General features: G+C 37.0%; 2 non-coding genes and 1 pseudogene across 2 annotated transcripts; all 3 read left to right on the top strand.

The window, feature by feature from the left end:
• Positions 1–5099: 5099 nt before the first annotated feature.
• Positions 5100–7094, top strand: LOC119559369. Its single transcript, XR_005220758.1, has one exon. It is a non-coding gene; the product is annotated as a small subunit ribosomal RNA (ribosomal RNA).
• Positions 7095–7751: 657 nt separating this feature from the next.
• Positions 7752–7930, top strand: LOC119559366. Its single transcript, XR_005220756.1, has one exon. It is a non-coding gene; the product is annotated as a 5.8S ribosomal RNA (ribosomal RNA).
• Positions 7931–8331: 401 nt separating this feature from the next.
• Positions 8332–15956, top strand: LOC119559365 (annotated as a pseudogene).
• The last annotated feature ends 555 nt before the right edge of the window (positions 15957–16511 follow it).

Raw genomic sequence — 16511 nt, 5'->3', positions numbered from 1 at the left:
CGGTGGTTGGTTGGTGTCTGCTCCTCTTATTGTTCAAAACTTATGTTATGGTAGCAAGTCTATATCGTCATATTATTAGTGACGCGAAAAAGTAGTGGCAAAACATATTCCATGTATAAATAAATATTCCTATGGTATTGAAATTCAAGTAAAGAGGCCATTCAAGTAAAGAGGACTTATATAAATATAAGTATATGTTCCTTCAATGGTAGCAGCGCGGTTGGTTGGTTGGTGTGTCTGCTCCTCTTATTGTTCAAAACTTATGTTATGGTAGCAAGACTGTATCGTCATATTATTAGTGACGCGAAAAAGTAGTGGCAAAACATATTCCATGTATAAATATTCCTATGGTATTGAAATTCAAGTAAAGAGGACATATAAAATTACTATCAATGGTAGCAGTGGTTGGTTGGTTGGTGGTTGGTTGGCGGCTGCTCCTATTATTGTTCAAGACTTATGTTATGGTAGCAAGTCTGTATCGTCATATTAATTATTAGTGACGCGAAAAAGTAGTGGAAATCATATTCCATGTATAAATAGATTCCTATGGTAATGAAATTTTCAAGTAAAGAGAGGACCATTCAAGTAAGAGGACATATAAAAAGTAAGTATATGTTCCTCCAATGGTAGCAGTGGTTGGTTGGTTGGCGGCTGATCCTCTTATTGTTCAAAACTTATTTTATCAATATGAGTTTGGCAATACAATAAAGAAGACCAATCTAATCCATATAAAACTAAATGTATTATATGGATATGCTTAGGAAACCCATATATTCATAAAAAAAAATTATGTATAGAAAATTATACATATATCTTTTATATAAATGAATCGTATGGATATCGCCTTATGGTAGGTATAATAACTTTTTAAGGCATAATAATGTATAATATAGAAAATATACATTGAAATATAAATGCATTTTTATAGATATGGCGGCATATAAGTGCCATATACACAAGAATAAATAATAGAATTTACCAATATATAATTAAAATGAGATATATAAACCTAGTGAGGGGCTGCACTAGTATATGAATCGTATGGATATGGCTTATAGGTATAATACCTATAAGGCATAATAATGTATAATATAATAAATATAAATTAAGATATGAATGAATTATATAAATATGGCATAGAAATGCCATATACATAAGAATAAATGGTAGAATTTACCCATATATCACTGAAACACGATATATAAACCTAATGATAGCTGGCACTAGTACTGTAAACATGCACGCAATAGTGCGTGGGGTAAAAAACTACTATAGGGAGGTGGTCGTTGGCGGGCCCCTCCTCGTATTGGTCAATAACTTATGTTATGCATATGAATTTGTCAATACTATATAGAACGCCAAGCATATCCATATAAACTATGGATATGCATAGAAATCCATACAAAAATAAAAAAAAATTATGTATAGAAAAATATACATATATTTATATAAGTGAATCGTATGGATATGGCTTATAGGTATAATACCTATAAGGCATAATAATGTATATAACAAGTAAATATACATTGAAATGTGAATGCATTGTATGGATATGGCATATAAATGCCATATATATAGAAATAAATTGTATATCAATGATATAACAATTATAACCCTAGTGAGGGCGGCACTAGTGAATGAATCGTATGGATATGGCTTATAGGTATAATACCTATAAGGCATAATAATGCTATAATATAATAAATATACATTAAGATATGAATGGATTGTATAAATATGGCATAGAAATGCCATATACATAAGAATAAATGGTAGAATTTACCCATATATCACTGAAACACGATATATAAACCTAGTGATAGCTGGCACTAGTACTGTAAACAGGCACGCTAGTAGTGCGTGGGGTAAAAAACCTACTATAGGGAGGTGGTCGTTGGCGGGCCCCTCCTCGTATTGGTCAAAACTTATGTTATGCATATGAATTTGTCAATACTATATAGAACGCCAAGCATATCCATATAAACTATGGATATGCATAGAAATCCATACAAAAGTAAAAAAAAATTATGTATAGAAAAATATACATATATTTATATAAGTGAATCGTATGGATATGGCTTATAGGTATAATACCTATAAGGCATAATAATGTATAACAAGTAAATATACATTGAAATGTGAATGCATTGTATGGATATGGCATATAAATGCCATATATATAGAAATAAATTGTATATCAATGATATAACAATTATAAACCTAGTGAGGGGCGGCACTAGTGAATGAATCGTATGGATATGGCTTATAGGTATAATACCTATAAGGCATAATAATGTATAATATAATAAATATACATTAAGATATGAATGGATTGTATAAATATGGCATAGAAATGCCATATACATAAGAATAAATGGTAGAATTTACCCATATATCACTGAAACACGATATATAAACCTAGTGATAGCTGGCACTAGTACTGTAAACAGGCACGCAGTAGTGCGTGGGGTAAAAAACTACTATAGGGAGGTGGTCGTTGGCGGGCCCCTCCTCGTATTGGTCAAAACTTATGTTATGCATATGAATTTGTCAATACTATATAGAACGCCAAGCATATCCATATAAACTATGGATATGCATAGAAATCCATACAAAAGTAAAAAAAAATTATGTATAGAAAAATATACATATATTTATATAAGTGAATCGTATGGATATGGCTTATAGGTATAATACCTATAAGGCATAATAATGTATAACAAGTAAATATACATTGAAATGTGAATGCATTGTATGGATATGGCATATAAATGCCATATATATAGAAATAAATTGTATATCAATGATATAACAATTATAAACCTAGTGAGGGGCGGCACTAGTGAATGAATCGTATGGATATGGCTTATAGGTATAATACCTATAAGGCATAATAATGTATAATATAATAAATATACATTAAGATATGAATGGATTGTATAAATATGGCATAGAAATGCCATATACATAAGAATAAATGGTAGAATTTACCCATATATCACTGAAACACGATATATAAACCTAGTGATAGCTGGCACTAGTACTGTAAACAGGCACGCAGTAGTGCGTGGGGTAAAAAACTACTATAGGGAGGTGGTCGTTGGCGGGCCCCTCCTCGTATTGGTCAAAACTTATGTTATGCATATGAATTTGTCAATACTATATAGAACGCCAAGCATATCCATATAAACTATGGATATGCATAGAAATCCATACAAAAGTAAAAAAAAATTATGTATAGAAAAATATACATATATTTATATAAGTGAATCGTATGGATATGGCTTATAGGTATAATACCTATAAGGCATAATAATGTATAACAAGTAAATATACATTGAAATGTGAATGCATTGTATGGATATGGCATATAAATGCCATATATATAGAAATAAATTGTATATCAATGATATAACAATTATAAACCTAGTGAGGGGCGGCACTAGTGAATGAATCGTATGGATATGGCTTATAGGTATAATACCTATAAGGCATAATAATGTATAATATAATAAATATACATTAAGATATGAATGGATTGTATAAATATGGCATAGAAATGCCATATACATAAGAATAAATGGTAGAATTTACCCATATATCACTGAAACACTGATATATAAACCTAGTGATAGCTGGCACTAGTACTGTAAACAGGCACGCAGTAGTGCGTGGGGTAAAAAACTACTATAGGGAGGTGGTCGTTGGCGGGCCCCTCCTCGTATTGGTCAAAACTTATGTTATGCGTAAACATATGATTTTGTCAATACTATAAAGAAAACTTGTTTTGTACATACAAAACTAAATGAATTATATGGATATTGAAAAATAAATGGCATTATATCCATATAATGAAAATATACTTGTATTCTCTTATTATAAGAGAGAATACCGTATAGTTGGTTGGCAAAGACAATTGAAAATACCCGAATTGCAGATGATGGGTTCAAAAACTACTATAGGGTGGTGTAGCAAATAATATGAAGATGATATATCCATATAATGGATATACACTAGTATTCTCTTATTATAATAGAGAATACCATATAAATGGTTGGCAAAGACAATTGAAAATACCCGAATTGAAGTTGACGGGTTCAAAAACTATTATAGGGTGATGTAGCAAATAAAATAATGAAGATATATCCATATAATGGAATTATATGTGTATTCTCTTATTATATGAGAGAGTACCAAACGGTTGATTGGCAAAGACAATTGAAAATACCCGAATTAAAGATATTGGGTCCAAAAACTACTATAGGATGGTCAATGGGCCGGCCATCTACTATTGACGTGACAAAATACTGTCTGTCGGTAGAGAAGATATTAATCCGTCAAATTTGTTTCTTTATTCATTTATGAATATGAGACTTGGCTCCACGGTTAATATTTTAAGCCCAAAGATAATAATGTTGAAACAAAGGCCAAGGTTTCTATTATACATAGAATAACAAATTGTTTCCGAACTTTATCGTTAATCCAAATAAATAATTACAATTGAGGCAGGCTAATAATGATATATATTTTGTATTGATAATCTTGATATATATGTATATTGGTCTGCCATTATCACATACTGAGTTATGTGATAATTCCCTGCGGGGATAAATTAAAAGAGGTGTCCCTATATTAAAAGAAAATAATATATATATATATTATTTCTTCTAACGTACATATCATATATGCGCTCGGTTTTATATTATATATTACCAAAGAGTCTTATATGAATATATACAGATAAATTTTAAATTTATCATCAAAATACAAATGATTTAATTCAATATTTTATATTGGTTAAACAAAAATTGTACATGTGTGGATACAATAATGACGTATGTCGAACAAAAAAGATATTTTAGAATGAAATATGCAAATATAAAGAAAATTATTACGTATTACGAAAAAAAATATTGTGTTTTTAACATCAATAATTAAAAAACTTGTTATTATTAGTGGCGGAACAAGTATATATTGTGAAAACAACAAACGTATACGAATGCTATATAAAAATGGCCGTATTCGATAGAAAACAATCTATAAAATTTATATTGCTAATTTCTATTCAAAAATATGAATGAAATATGAATAAAAACATTATTCTGGTTGATCCTGCCAGTAGTTATATGCTTGTCTCAAAGATTAAGCCATGCATGTCTAAGTACACACGAATTAAAAGTGAAACCGCAAAAGGCTCATTATATCAGTTATGGTTCCTTAGATCGTTAACAGTTACTTGGATAACTGTGGTAATTCTAGAGCTAATACATGCAATTAAAACATGAACCTTATGGGACATGTGCTTTTATTAGGCTAAAACCAAGCGATCGCAAGATCGTTATATTGGTTGAACTCTAGATAACATGCAGATCGTATGGTCTTGTACCGACGACAGATCTTTCAAATGTCTGCCCTATCAACTTTTGATGGTAGTATCTAGGACTACCATGGTTGCAACGGGTAACGGGGAATCAGGGTTCGATTCCGGAGAGGGAGCCTGAGAAACGGCTACCACATCTAAGGAAGGCAGCAGGCGCGTAAATTACCCACTCCCAGCTCGGGGAGGTAGTGACGAAAAATAACAATACAGGACTCATATCCGAGGCCCTGTAATTGGAATGAGTACACTTTAAATCCTTTAACAAGGACCAATTGGAGGGCAAGTCTGGTGCCAGCAGCCGCGGTAATTCCAGCTCCAATAGCGTATATTAAAGTTGTTGCGGTTAAAACGTTCGTAGTTGAACTTGTGCTTCATACGGGTAGTACAACTTACAATTGTGGTTAGTACTATACCTTTATGTATGTAAGCGTATTACCGGTGGAGTTCTTACATGTGCTTAGATACTTGTATTTTTTCATATGTTCCTCCTATTTAAAAACCTGCATTAGTGCTCTTAAACGAGTGTTATTGTGGGCCGGTACAATTACTTTGAACAAATTAGAGTGCTTAAAGCAGGCTTCAAATGCCTGAATATTCTGTGCATGGGATAATGAAATAAGACCTCTGTTCTGCTTTCATTGGTTTTCAGATCAAGAGGTAATGATTAATAGAAGCAGTTTGGGGGCATTAGTATTACGACGCGAGAGGTGAAATTCTTGGACCGTCGTAAGACTAACTTAAGCGAAAGCATTTGCCAAAGATGTTTTCATTAATCAAGAACGAAAGTTAGAGGTTCGAAGGCGATCAGATACCGCCCTAGTTCTAACCATAAACGATGCCAGCTAGCAATTGGGTGTAGCTACTTTTATGGCTCTCTCAGTCGCTTCCCGGGAAACCAAAGCTTTTGGGCTCCGGGGGAAGTATGGTTGCAAAGCTGAAACTTAAAGGAATTGACGGAAGGGCACCACCAGGAGTGGAGCCTGCGGCTTAATTTGACTCAACACGGGAAAACTTACCAGGTCCGAACATAAGTGTGTAAGACAGATTGATAGCTCTTTCTCGAATCTATGGGTGGTGGTGCATGGCCGTTCTTAGTTCGTGGAGTGATTTGTCTGGTTAATTCCGATAACGAACGAGACTCAAATATATTAAATAGATATCTTCAGGATTATGGTGTTGAAGCTTATATAGCCTTCATTCATGGTGGCAGTAAAATGTTTATTGTGTTTGAATGTGTTTATATAAGTGGAGCCGTACCTGTTGGTTTGTCCCATTATAAGGACACTAGCTTCTTAAATGGACAAATTGCGTCTAGCAATAATGAGATTGAGCAATAACAGGTCTGTGATGCCCTTAGATGTCCTGGGCTGCACGCGCGCTACAATGAAAGTATCAACGTGTATTTCCTAGACCGAGAGGTCCGGGTAAACCGCTGAACCACTTTCATGCTTGGGATTGTGAACTGAAACTGTTCACATGAACTTGGAATTCCCAGTAAGTGTGAGTCATTAACTCGCATTGATTACGTCCCTGCCCTTTGTACACACCGCCCGTCGCTACTACCGATTGAATTATTTAGTGAGGTCTCCGGACGTGATCACTGTGACGCCTTGTGTGTTACGGTTGTTTCGCAAAAGTTGACCGAACTTGATTATTTAGAGGAAGTAAAAGTCGTAACAAGGTTTCCGTAGGTGAACCTGCGGAAGGATCATTATTGTTTAATATCCTTACCGTTAATAAAAAAATTTGTTTTTATTATAATAATATAATATATTATAGTAATACAAATAAAATATAAATTGCCAAAAATATGATCTTTTATAGATCAAATATAAAATTTCGAACAAGCAAATCGAAATAATAATTGTAATAATAAATATATTATTGCATTAAATAAGAGATAAATAAATAAGCAAAAGCAACAAATAACAAATTCGAACAAGCAAATCGAAATTATTAAATTTATTTAATATTATTATTATATTGTATATTAAATGCAATTAATTAATAAAACACTGTGTGTATATGGACCATAATATACACGCGTTGCGATATGTATTGTTCATCTCAGTTATGCGCATACATTGGATAATGCAACAACCTAAAATGTACAATGTTGTACCTGATTATTACAGGTTAATGTTTTATATAAATTTCAATATATATCGCTAAAAAAAAGTATTAATACCGTAAATGCCATTTAAAAAATACTTGATATATTATTGGTTATATGAAACTAAGACATTTCGCAGCATTCGTTTTAGGTATAAAAATCAATTTATTGAAGGAATTGATATATGCCAGTAAATGGTGTATTTTTAATTTCTTTCAATAAAAACATATATGACAAAATTACCAAACCAATATATAAAACTCTAAGCGGTGGATCACTCGGCTCATGGGTCGATGAAGAACGCAGCAAACTGTGCGTCATCGTGTGAACTGCAGGACACATGAACATCGACATTTTGAACGCATATCGCAGTCCATGCTGTTATGTACTTTAATTAATTTTATAGTGCTGCTTGGACTACATATGGTTGAGGGTTGTAAGACTATGCTAATTAAGTTGTTTATATAAATTTTATAATGAAATTTTATAAGCATATGGTATATTATTGGATAATAATAATTTAATTATTATATTATTCATAATATTAACAAATATATGAAAAACATTATCTCACATTAGTAAATAATTTGAATGTGAAAAACGAAGAGAAATATTTTCTTTTTCAATCAAATAATACTGAGAAATGTCTAGCATAAAAAATTTATCTAGAATTGTCTCTTATTAAAGATTAGTAAATAGAAAGCCGTTGACAATATTATTATTCTTCGTTGATTCGTTAGACCAAACAAATGCCATACAAATATATAAAATATATAACGAATTTAATAAAATGTTTTATCATTATATATAAAGAATTAATTGCAAAAAAAGTTATACACAACCTCAACTCATATGGGACTACCCCCTGAATTTAAGCATATTAATTAGGGGAGGAAAAGAAACTAACCAGGATTTTCTTAGTAGCGGCGAGCGAAAAGAAATCAGTTCAGCACTAAGTCACTTTGTCTATATGGCAAATGTGAGATGCAGTGTATGGAGCGTCAATATTCTAGTATGAGAAATTAACGATTTAAGTCCTTCTTAAATGAGGCCATTTACCCATAGAGGGTGCCAGGCCCGTATAACGTTAATGATTACTAGATGATGTTTCCAAAGAGTCGTGTTGCTTGATAGTGCAGCACTAAGTGGGTGGTAAACTCCATCTAAAACTAAATATAACCATGAGACCGATAGTAAACAAGTACCGTGAGGGAAAGTTGAAAAGAACTCTGAATAGAGAGTTAAACAGTACGTGAAACTGCTTAGAGGTTAAGCCCGATGAACCTGAATATCCGTTATGGAAAATTCATCATTAAAATTGTAATATTTAAACAATATTATGATAATAGTGTGCATTTTTTCCATATAAGGACATTGTAATCTATTAGCATACAAAATTTATCATAAAATATAACTTATAGTTTATTCAAATTAATTTGCTTGCATTTTAACACAGAATAAATGTTATTAATTTGATAAAGTGCTGATAGATTTATATGAATACAGTGCGTTAATTTTTCGGAATTATATAATGGCATAATTATCATTGATTTTTGTGTTTATTATATGCACTTGTATGATTAACAATGCGAAAGATTCAGGATACCTTCGGGACCCGTCTTGAAACACGGACCAAGGAGTCTAACATATGTGCAAGTTATTGGGATATAAACCTAATAGCGTAATTAACTTGACTAATAATGGGATTAGTTTTTTAACTATTTATAGCTAATTAACACAATCCCGGGGCGTTCTATATAGTTATGTATAATGATATTTATATTATTTATGCCTCTAACTGGAACGTACCTTGAGCATATATGCTGTGACCCGAAAGATGGTGAACTATACTTGATCAGGTTGAAGTCAGGGGAAACCCTGATGGAAGACCGAAACAGTTCTGACGTGCAAATCGATTGTCAGAATTGAGTATAGGGGCGAAAGACCAATCGAACCATCTAGTAGCTGGTTCCTTCCGAAGTTTCCCTCAGGATAGCTGGTGCATTTTAATGTTATATAAAATAATCTTATCTGGTAAAGCGAATGATTAGAGGCCTTAGGGTCGAAACGATCTTAACCTATTCTCAAACTTTAAATGGGTAAGAACCTTAACTTTCTTGATATGAAGTTCAAGGTTATGATATAATGTGCCCAGTGGGCCACTTTTGGTAAGCAGAACTGGCGCTGTGGGATGAACCAAACGTAATGTTACGGTGCCCAAATTAACAACTCATGCAGATACCATGAAAGGCGTTGGTTGCTTAAAACAGCAGGACGGTGATCATGGAAGTCGAAATCCGCTAAGGAGTGTGTAACAACTCACCTGCCGAAGCAACTAGCCCTTAAAATGGATGGCGCTTAAGTTGTATACCTATACATTACCGCTAAAGTAGATGATTTATATTACTTGTGATATAAATTTTGAAACTTTAGTGAGTAGGAAGGTACAATGGTATGCGTAGAAGTGTTTGGCGTAAGCCTGCATGGAGCTGCCATTGGTACAGATCTTGGTGGTAGTAGCAAATAATCGAATGAGACCTTGGAGGACTGAAGTGGAGAAGGGTTTCGTGTGAACAGTGGTTGATCACGAGTTAGTCGGTCCTAAGTTCAAGGCGAAAGCCGAAAATTTTCAAGTAAAACACAAATGCCATACAAATATAATTATATTATATAAATCAAGCTAATTAATATACTTGAATAATTTTGAACGAAAGGGAATACGGTTCCAATTCCGTAACCTGTTGAGTATCCGTTTGTTATTAAATATGGGCCTCGTGCTCATCCTGGCAACAGGAACGACCATAAAGAAGCCGTCGAGAGATATCGGAAGAGTTTTCTTTTCTGTTTTATAGCCGTACTACCATGGAAGTCTTTCGCAGAGAGATATGGTAGATGGGCTAGAAGAGCATGACATATACTGTTGTGTCGATATTTTCTCCTCGGACCTTGAAAATTTATGGTGGGGACACGCAAACTTCTCAACAGGCCGTACCAATATCCGCAGCTGGTCTCCAAGGTGAAGAGTCTCTAGTCGATAGAATAATGTAGGTAAGGGAAGTCGGCAAATTAGATCCGTAACTTCGGGATAAGGATTGGCTCTGAAGATTGAGATAGTCGGGCTTGATTGGGAAACAATAACATGGTTTATGTGCTCGTTCTGGGTAAATAGAGTGTCTGGCATTTATGTTGGTCACTTGTTCCCCGGATAGTTTAGTTACGTAGCCAATTGTGGAACTTTCTTGCTAAAATTTTTAAGAATACTAATTGGGTTAAACCAATTAGTTCTTATTAATTATAACGATTATCAATTAACAATCAATTCAGAACTGGCACGGACTTGGGGAATCCGACTGTCTAATTAAAACAAAGCATTGTGATGGCCCTAGCGGGTGTTGACACAATGTGATTTCTGCCCAGTGCTCTGAATGTCAAAGTGAAGAAATTCAAGTAAGCGCGGGTCAACGGCGGGAGTAACTATGACTCTCTTAAGGGGGAACTGGAATTTAGGTATGCAGAAGGGGAATATTATTCTGTAATTCATAAGTCATATCCTCGGATGTGCAGAAGGGGAATATTATTCTGTAATTCATAAGTCATATCTAGATTCAAGTCGACTCAAAACCTCCTCGTGGTGTTCCCCGGTAATGTTAAACAGCTTGCTTTACTGTTTAACAGCCAATTTGAGCGGCGAATATATTTCCCATAGGGCTGGTTACCCTATGGGAAATCTTACATATTGGAACTACAGAAAGTAATAGAAACAGGCCTCGGATACTAGTGGAAAATTCGTTGACGACTCGACCCCCTGTGGATCTTTTCCCAGGGGATGCCCAATATGAACCAAGTGCAGAAGCTACTCCAGTCGGAGTGCCATGTACAATATGTGACCGGTCCTTTACAAGCAAAAGAGGACTTGGTGTTCACATGAGATCTCAACACCCAGACGAACTTGATGATATTCGTCGACGTGTTGATATCAAGGCAAGATGGTGTGAGGAAGAGAAGATGATGATGGCGAGAAAGGAGGTTGAGCTCACGGCAAATGGTGTAAGACACATAAATAAGCAACTAGCGGTATTTTTCACGAACCGTAGCGTCGAAGCAATTAAAAAGCTGAGACAGAGGGACGATTATAAGGAGAAAATCGAGCAGATAAGGGGGCAATCTGCTCTCGTCCCAGAAGTTGCAAATCTAACCATACGGCGCCGCCCTAGTAATAGTGAGCAAAACCCCCAAGTACCAACGTCTGAAACGTCTCCAATCACACCATTAGAACAGTCGAACAGTGGAATCTTGTTGGCGCTACGCGGGTATAGCCCCGTAGTTTGTCCTTCCAAATGGAGAGCCCAAGAACTGCAAACTATCATTGATAGGGCGCAGATCGAGGGGAAGGAAACCACTCTCCAGTGCTTATCCGCTTATCTTCAGGGAATTTTTCCGACACAGGGTGCAAGACGCACGCTGACGAGGCCGGCACGGCGGCCTCGGAATAGAAGAGAAAGCAGAAGGCAGCAGTACGCTGTCATCCAGCGAAACTGGGATAAGCATAAAGGAAGGTGCATTAAGTCAATACTCGAGGAAACTGATGAGTCGGTAATGCCAAACCAAGAATATATGGAACCCTATTGGAGAGAGGTAATGACTCAGTCTAGCCCAAGCTCTTGCGAAAACATAGTGACAACTCCAGTTCACTCGCTTGAGAGGGTATGGTCCGCTATTACAAAGCGCGAACTTAGGACATCAAGAGTCGCATTATCTAGCTCTCCGGGGCCTGACGGAATAACTCCAAAATCTGCTAAGGAGGTGCCGTTAGGCGTTATGCTTCGCATAATGAACCTAATTCTATGGTGCGGTAAATTACCTCGCTTTATCCGACTAGCCAGAACCATCTTCATTCCGAAGACGGGGACGGCAATGCGACCGCAAGACTTTCGTCCAATATCGGTGCCATCAGTCTTGGTAAGACAGCTAAATGCAATATTGGCAACCCGATTGACCTCATCAGTTGATTGGGACCCGCGTCAGCGGGGCTTCTTACCAACAGACGGATGCGCCGATAATGCGACGATAGTCGACTTAGTCCTAAGGAGTAGTCATAAAAGCTATAGATCTTGCTACATAGCCAATTTGGATGTGAGCAAGGCATTTGACTCTTTGTCACATGCATCTATATATAACACCCTAAAAGCTTATGGCGCACCGAAGGACTTCGTCGACTACGTACAAAGTTCGTACGAGGTTGGTGGTACTAGTCTCTGCGGAGAAGGTTGGAGTTCAGAGGAATTCGTCCCTGCTAGAGGAGTGAAGCAGGGTGACCCTTTGTCTCCTATTCTATTTAATCTGGTCATTGACCGGTTACTTAGAGCTTTCCCCAAAGAAATTGGTACCAAGGTTGGAACTGCCATGACAAACGCGGCCGCGTTTGCAGACGATTTGGTCCTTTTTGCGGAAACTCGTATGGGGCTTCAACAACTGCTTGACAAGACAGTTAGCTATCTGGCTACTGTTGGACTCACCCTTAATGCTGACAAGTGTTTCACTATCGGTATTAAGGGTCAGCCGAAACAGAAGTGTACTGTGTTAGATCCACATACCTTCCAAGTAGGCTTGAACGGGTGTCCGGCATTGAAGCGAACTAACGAGTGGAAGTATTTAGGTATCATTTTCAATGCAAACGGGAGAGTGAAGTGCAACCCAGCCGAGGACATTGGTCCAAAGCTACAAAGGTTGTCACAAGCTCCTCTTAAGCCACAACAGAAGATATTTGCCCTTCGAACCGTCCTTATCCCACAACTCTACCACAAGCTTACCCTTGGGAGTGTGACGATAGGTGTGTTACGAAAATCCGACAAATTGATACGATTCTATGTGCGTAAATGGCTAGGTTTACCACCGGATGTGCCAATAGCATTTGTTCACGCCCCCCCAAAGTGTGGGGGACTCGGGATTCCATCACTAAGATGGATGGCTCCTATGCTTCGACTAAGACGATTGAGCAATATAAAATGGCCTCACTTCGAGCAATCCGAAGTGGCCAGCTCTTTCATCGAGGAAGAAATGCAAAGGGCCCGAGTTAGGTTGCTAGCGGAACAAGGAGAAATGCATACACGTTCGGCAATAGAAGAGTATTGGGCAAATAGATTGTTCGTGTCTGTTGATGGCAACGGTCTCCGTGAAGCGGGCCATTATGGTCCACAACACGGATGGGTCAGTCAACCCACGCGTTTGCTAACAGGAAAGGAATATAGAGACGGAATTAAACTGCGGATAAATGCCCTACCCACGAAGTCTCGTACTACGAGGGGAAGGCACGAATTGGATCGACAGTGTCGTGCAGGATGTGATGCTCCCGAAACATCAAACCACATCATGCAAAAATGCTATCGCTCGCATGGGAGGCGGGTAGCTAGACACAACTGCGTAGTAAATCGAATCAAGCGGGGACTTGAGGAGAGAGGCTGCGTGGTCATTGTTGAGCCAAGTCTGCAGGGCGAGTCCGGCCTCAATAAACCCGACCTGGTGGTACTCCGACCAAATCACATTGATGTGATTGACGTTCAGGTGACAAATGACGGACACTCTTTGGACGATGCGCATCAGCGCAAAATCCAAAGATACGATACCCCGGACATAAGACGCGAATTGCGGCGCAAGTTCGTAGCGACAGGTGACATAGAGTTTCACTCTGCCACAATTAATTGGAGAGGGATCTGGAGTGGTCAATCCGTAAAAACGGTTGATTGCGAAGGGCCTTCTAAATAAATATGATAGCCATATCATATCTATACAAGTAATAAGAGGTAGTCTTGGCTGTTTTAGACAGTTCATGTATTATAGTGGATACTCAAGAGGCTGGACGTAGCTTATGCCCTTGGTTCAAATATATATATATATATATAGATATATATGCCTGCTGCCTAGGCACACCATCAATTAGGCACAAACATCGCACAACAACAGCATGTAAGGATGGTTTTAGTACGTAGGCGTTGTGGAACCCTCAATGTGAAGAAGGTTCAGATAGAGCAATGAATCGTACATAACTAGACAAACTGAGACCACACAAGGTGTTGGCAGACCTAGTATCTTTTGAAGATTTCCATACCTTAGCGATCAAAAAAAAAAAAAAAAAAAAAAAAAAAAAATAGCCAAATGCCTCGTCATCTAATTAGTGACGCGCATGAATGGATTAACGAGATTCCTACTGTCCCTATCTACTATCTAGCGAAACCACAGCCAAGGGAACGGGCTTGGAATAATTAGCGGGGAAAGAAGACCCTTTTGAGCTTGACTCTAATCTGGCAGTGTAAGGAGACATAAGAGGTGTAGAATAAGTGGGAGATATTAGACTTCGGTTTGGTATCGCCAATGAAATACCACTACTCTTATTGTTTCCTTACTTACTTGATTAAATGGAACGTGTATCATTTCCTAGCCATTATACGGATATATTTATTATATCTTATGGTATTGGGTTTTGATGCAAGCTTCTTGATCAAAGTATCACGAGTTTGTTATATAATCGCAAACAAATTCTTTAATAAAACGGTGCATTTATGTATTTTTGATTTGAAAATTTGGTATAACTCCAATTACTCAGGTATGATCCAATTCAAGGACATTGCCAGGTAGGGAGTTTGACTGGGGCGGTACATCTCTCAAATAATAACGGAGGTGTCCCAAGGCCAGCTCAGTGCGGACAGAAACCACACATAGAGCAAAAGGGCAAATGCTGACTTGATCTCGGTGTTCAGTACACACAGGGACAGCAAAAGCTCGGCCTATCGATCCTTTTGGTTTAAAGAGTTTTTAACAAGAGGTGTCAGAAAAGTTACCATAGGGATAACTGGCTTGTGGCGGCCAAGCGTTCATAGCGACGTCGCTTTTTGATCCTTCGATGTCGGCTCTTCCTATCATTGTGAAGCAAAATTCACCAAGCGTTGGATTGTTCACCCATGCAAGGGAACGTGAGCTGGGTTTAGACCGTCGTGAGACAGGTTAGTTTTACCCTACTAATGACAAAACGTTGTTGCGACAGCATTCCTGCGTAGTACGAGAGGAACCGCAGGTACGGACCAATGGCACAATACTTGTTCGAGCGAACAGTGGTATGACGCTACGTCCGTTGGATTATGCCTGAACGCCTCTAAGGTCGTATCCGTGCTGGACTGCAATGATAAATAAGGGGCAATTTGCATTGTATGGCTTCTAAACCATTTAAAGTTTATAATTTACTTTATAAACGACAATGGATGTGATGCCAATGTAATTTGTAACATAGTAAATTGGGAGGATCTTTGATCACCTGATGCCGCGCTAGTTACATATAAAAGCATTATTTAATACAATGACAAAGCCTAGAATCAATTGTAAACGACTTTTGTAACAGGCAAGGTGTTGTAAGTGGTTGAGCAGCTGCCATACTGCGATCCACTGAAGCTTATCCTTTGCTTGATGATTCGATAATAAAGATGTTGCAAGCGGGCATAATCATTATGCTTGCTTGCAGCATCGCACGCCACTTTGTTTGTGGTGTGTAAGGTAGGGAAGAAGAAATATAAAAGACCTAAATTGGAAACATCAATATATAAGTAAATATTGAACAAACAAAATGTATCGTCATCTTATTAGTGACGCGATGATAAAGTGGCAAACATATTCCATGTATAAATATTCCTATGGTATTAAAATTCAAGTAAAGAGGACATATATAAAAGTTTGTATATATGGTTCATTCAATGGTAGCAGCGGTTGGTTGGTTGGTGTCTGCTCCTCTTATTGTTCAAAACTTATGTTATGGTAGCAAGTCTATATCGTCATATTATTAGTGACGCGAAAAAGTAGTGGCAAAACATATTCCATGTATAAATAAATATTCCTATGGTATTGAAATTCAAGTAAAGAGGCCATTCAAGTAAAGAGGACTTATATAAATATAAGTATATATAATGGTAGCAGCGCGGTTGGTTGGTTGGTGTGTCTGCTCCTCTTATTGTTCAAAACTTATGTTATGGTAGC

The sequence above is a fragment of the Drosophila subpulchrella genome, unplaced genomic scaffold (assembly GCF_014743375.2).
Source record: "Drosophila subpulchrella strain 33 F10 #4 breed RU33 unplaced genomic scaffold, RU_Dsub_v1.1 Primary Assembly Seq238, whole genome shotgun sequence".
Classification (NCBI taxonomy): Eukaryota; Metazoa; Arthropoda; class Insecta; order Diptera; family Drosophilidae; genus Drosophila; species Drosophila subpulchrella.
This window is presented reverse-complemented; position numbering and strand designations above follow the sequence as displayed.